We start from the raw sequence: 5193 nt of genomic DNA, 5'->3' as shown, positions 1-5193 counted from the left end.
CTCCAAGTTCTAAAAATTTTTCTGTTTTTTATTGTTGGTGGAAAGAACTCTAATGTTATTATATGCCATCTTACCTTCTTAAGCAGAGTACATTCAACAAAATTTGCCTCTTTTCCCTTCTGTGTTTTAAAAAGTATTGGTGAAATATATCATGTACATAAATAAAGCATACATATACAGTTTAAAGAGTATAAATAAACATCAACAGAACTACCATCCAAGTAAGAATATCACAATCACAGCTTATAAGACTCTTCCTTTCCCAAACTATATGTTAATCACATCCTTGTTTTATATAAATGGAATCTTACTTATGTAGCTTCCTTTTGATGAACACTGTGTTTTGAAATTCATCCATGGAAGCAGATGTGGCTTTTGTACTTTCATTTTTCTATGCTGTGTAATATACCATTGCACACAATACTGTTTGTGTCTGTTCATTCTATTGGGAGGTGGATATCTGAGGGATTCTGAGTACTGTTAGTAATTCTTCCATGGGTTTTCTGGTATCTGACTCCTATGACCATCGCAAGAGCTACTTTCTGCACACAGGTATGTGTACTCAGCTCTGTGTGCACTCAGCTCTGAAAGCTGCCGTCGAACGAGTCTCCCAAGTAGTTACTCTCCCACCAGCAATAGGAGAACCCCTATTGCTGCACATGTTCTCCAGCACAGGGTATGGTATGACTTTTCCTAACTGTCATTTTCCTATCACTACAGCACAGCACCCAACACCCACAGTTTAAAGGAGAAGAGGATTATTTTGGCTTATGGTTTCAGTGGGTTCAATCTAGGGTTGGCTGGCTTCAAGGCAGAAATGGCATAGTAGAAGGGCCTGGCAGAGAAAAGTTGCTCATGGCATGGCGAGCAGACAGCAGAGAACTAAGGAAGGAGCAAGGACAAGAAGGTACCCTTCCAGGTCACACCCTCGGGGACTGGCCTCTTCCGGCAAGGCTCCACTTCTGAGTGGCAGTCAGCTATGGACTCATGATCCAGTCACCTTTCAGAAGCCCCATTTTTGAGCCTGAGAGTTTGAGGGACATTCTAGATCTAACCCATAGCACTCACTGTTCACGGTGCCAGGAGTCTTCATGAACACTCCCTCCCCAAGGCCAATACTGAGCTGTAACAGAGTAATGGCTGCTACACTAAGTGGGCTCAGGCTCTGGGCTTTCTGGTGTACTTGACCTAGATTTGTCTGACGTTAGACTCACAAGGGTCTTCTGGTTTCTGGGAGAGTTTGGACCACAGCAACACTGCTCTGTCCCCTTTGGAGATGACCCTTCATGCCTACCCTAGAACGGGAAGTCCTCAGTCTCCATTCTCCATTCTCCATGGGACATGGGTTGACACCCAGACCGAATGGCTCTGAAGGAGGTCAGCATGATAGGCTCACAAGTTAGTGCATAAACTCTAGGCAATTAACTCTGTGACATTGATTTTGCCCATGAACAATCTTCATGTTTTGTTTTGCTTTGAGGGTGTTTCTTTGTTCGTTTTGTTTTGGATTTTGGCCCTTTTCTAGTTCCTAATGGTTTTCCCAATAGCTGCAGTTGCTGTATAATGACTTCAGGATCCACGAAATGCTTCTAGCCTTTGAACATACCTCTAACTGAATATGGACTAATATAATTAGATCTGTGTCTAATTCTGGTTGCCACCAGCCTCCCCCCAATATCTTCGATGCTACTAGCAGATGGCACATATGCCTACAAGAGACACCAAATATTCTGAAGAATGCAACTCTGCCCCCTCCAGAAGCCTCTTTAGCGACAAAGGTGTTAGAAAATTCTGACTTTTAAATGGAATTCGTGCCTCACATTGAGTTTGCATTAATAGATTAGTCAGCGGGTGACTGTAATGGCAGAGCCAACCCTCTTGGTGAACTTACTCTTAAAAGACATTTTTGACAGTGACTGAGACTTTGCACCACTGACCAATTTTGGCAGAGATAAGCAGCAAAGAAATGTATTCATAGGATATGGAGTAATTCAGAATCATCAGGTAAGCTAGAGGACAAGGTTGAGACCATCCAGCAAAAATAAAGGCAGAACTGTTCCAGTAAGGCCTCGCCGCCCCCACCCGGCACTGAGCAATTTGCCTTGCTTCCTCCACACTGCCAGCACTGGGCCCTGAATGCCAGAGAGCTGGCTTTGCACAAATCTCGTCACGTGCCGTGTCCTAGCTTCAAGAGAAGCCGGGAAGGCATGTGAGCTCTTCAGGCTTGGGTTCTACTCTATGCAATACAAAACTCAAAATACTTGTGGCATAAACAAAACAGAAATTTACCTTTCTCTGCATAAAAACACAAAAACAAAAAGACAACAACTTGAAGGCCAACTGTGCAAGGCTGCTCTGAAACTCTCAGCTCTGCCCTTGCAGGCTGACTTGTGCACCGATGCTTGAGTGTCTGCTATCAAATCCATATTCCAGTCATCAGGAAAGAAAAAAAGGGCAAGAATGATGACCTCTCCCTGTATAACCACTTCCTGGAAATCGCATGCTACTTACATCTCAGTGGTTGGAATTTGGTCACTTGGCCACGGTTAGCAGAAAAGGATCTGGAAAATAATAGTCTTCGATATGGATAGTCAAGTACTTAGTTAAGATTGGCGATGCTCTTACTAAAGAAGAAAGGAAGAGTGCTCAGCAGGTGGGGTACCTTGTGATATCTGCCACTGCAAGCTCTTAGCATCTTTGTCTTTGGTACTAGGATGTGATCTCACTTCCCTACTATATCTCAAAAACACATGTGTGTACAGGGTGGGATGCTCCCCAGACGCAGAATGGGGATTTGGAAGCTAGATGTTACAGTTTGACTCTTCAGTGTTCCCAAAGACCTGTACGCTAAGGGCTTAGTCACCAGCCTGCAGTGCTGCTGGGAGGGGTGGAGCTTTTAGGAGGTAGGGCCTCATAGAAGGAAGTGAGCTCACTGCGGGTGTGGCCTCGAAGGAGATGCTGGAGCTCCAGCCCTTTCTCTTTGCTTCCTGGCCACCATGAGGTGAGCAACTCTGTGGCACCATAGCTCCTTGCCATGCTATACTACCTCACCACAGGCCCAAAAATGACAGTGCCAGTGGACCATGAACTGAAACTTCTGAAACTTTGAGCCAAAATAGATCTTTCCTCCTTGTAAGCTGATTTTTCTTGTATTTGTCACAGTGTCAGAAAGTTAACATTCTAGACAACCGAAAAAAGATTGAGAGAGGAAACCAAATTGCCTCTCTGCCATTTCTTCTGCCCTTACTACACCTGTGAAAAGCTTTCAGTGTCTCCCAGAACATGGGAGCATTTGAGTGAAGGTGTGTGGAAAGGAAGCTGGGCCAGGAACCAAAAGAGCAGGAAACAGGTGTTTGCACCAGGACCCAATGTCACGCATCTAGCTATTTAAAAGCCATCAGCAAAGCTAACAAACCAAAGAATATGTCTTATCTACCTACCTTCAAAAATGGTCTTCTGGGATCTTTTGGGTGGCAACTGTGGCATTTCCTGCTTGCTCAGATGACGGCACAGGGAGAGGCAGTCCCAGCTCGGGGTCTCCTTCGGTCCTTACCTGTAGCCGGGGGCCTTCCACATGCATGTGCCAGGCATCAGTCTGAAGCTCTGTGTTCTCTCCACCACCCAGCCACACAGGCGATGTTGAGAGTGGACCATGGGAAGAAACCACACAAGCCCTGGAAGTGAGCTTGGGCCATTTGGACAGAGACAATGGGGTCCTGGGCACTGGGAGGACAGTCTGGAGCAGTGGGTATGTGTCTGGGCCCCACTTGGGCATCTCCCTTGGTCCTGTCTTGCCTGGGTCTTGGGTGACCCTGGGTCACATTGTCCCACTGACTGAGCAAACTTGTCCATAATGTGAATTGGAAATAAGTGGAAGCTATTCTGAGGGTTTTCCTGATTGGACCAGGGATCTGAAGATCACTTTGAGATTACCGAGGATGGGGGAGGGACTGCCGTAGCTGTGACTGCACTGGGGGAGGATTTGGCCCTAAGTGCATTCCTAGTCACCTCTGGTAACAAACTCAAACCAAAAAACCAAAACCAAAATAGAACAATGCAAAACAGAAATCCCTCTTGCTGCCCCGCGATTCTCAGCCTATTTCTTTCTCTTCGGCTTCCTCCAGCTCCACGGCCTCCAATCAGGCTCCTGGGCCCCTCTGCGTCTCCTGCTCACCCCTCCTCTCCGCCCGCCCTCCCTGGCTCAAGTCTCAATCCCTGCCATGGTGACAGGGAAAACAACACAACACTGGGGCAGATGAAAGTGGAATAGCAGAGCCCTTCTGAGAAGCACAGGCTAGCAGGGAACCAGGAATTTCCTTGACGAAACAGACCAGAGGGAAGCGTTGGCATCTTGGAGCAGTGACGAGGAAAACCTCAGGGTTGGAGGAGGAAGGAGCCTCCCAAAGTCCAAAGGAGACTGCTATTAAAAGAATAAGGAAAATGCTCTGTTGAGTTGGTAAAAGGTTAATACAGTACCCCCCATGTCATACGATCCCAGAGCATCGCCAAATACCCTCAGCATCTCATGGGACAAAGTATGAAGAAAGGCAGAAATTGGGGGACAGCAGTCAGGAAAATGGAGATCCCTCACCTGAAAGGAGCTAAAGGGTTACTGTTTTGTGAAGCTGAGCCGAAGCATTGCACGCCTGGAGGAATGGGAAGGGCTAAGGGCCAGGGAGCCAGCCGGCAGTGGTGTGCCTACGCGGATTTACTGTAGGAGCAAAGGAAGCTGGAAGTGTGCCTCCGGCCATGACAGGACAGGTGAGAAAAAACACGGAAGGAAGCTGGGTTCTGTTTCCTGCAGAGGGGTGTCAGGAGGGCTCTCCGGGCGCTCACGTGCCTCTCACGAATGCATATGACCCTGATGACTTGGTAGTGCCCACCGCCCAGGCCTGTCCCCAGTGGCTGGCTCCCTGCTGCCCTGGCTCCCAGGTTTCCAGCACCTGCCAATAACCAGGAAGCGGGGTGCTGGGGATACAGCTTTTGGAAGCTGCTTCTGAAACAGATGACTCAGCCCCTGGGGAGAGGGGAGCGGTGCAGCTGAGGCCGAGCTCAGCGGGAACCAGTATGCTGTCAACTGCATCCGAGTCGGCATCCGCCATGTGCCAACTGTGCACCAGGCTCGTCCTTGGGGTCCTAACAGTGGCACGGGGTGGCCCGTGCTCCAGAGGACCAGATGTGGGCACAAAGACC

This window comes from Fukomys damarensis, unplaced genomic scaffold (assembly GCF_012274545.1).
Source record: "Fukomys damarensis isolate Sample0158 unplaced genomic scaffold, DMR_v1.0_HiC HiC_scaffold_21, whole genome shotgun sequence".
NCBI classification, from domain to species: Eukaryota; Metazoa; Chordata; class Mammalia; order Rodentia; family Bathyergidae; genus Fukomys; species Fukomys damarensis.
Note: the sequence above shows the minus strand (reverse complement) of the source record.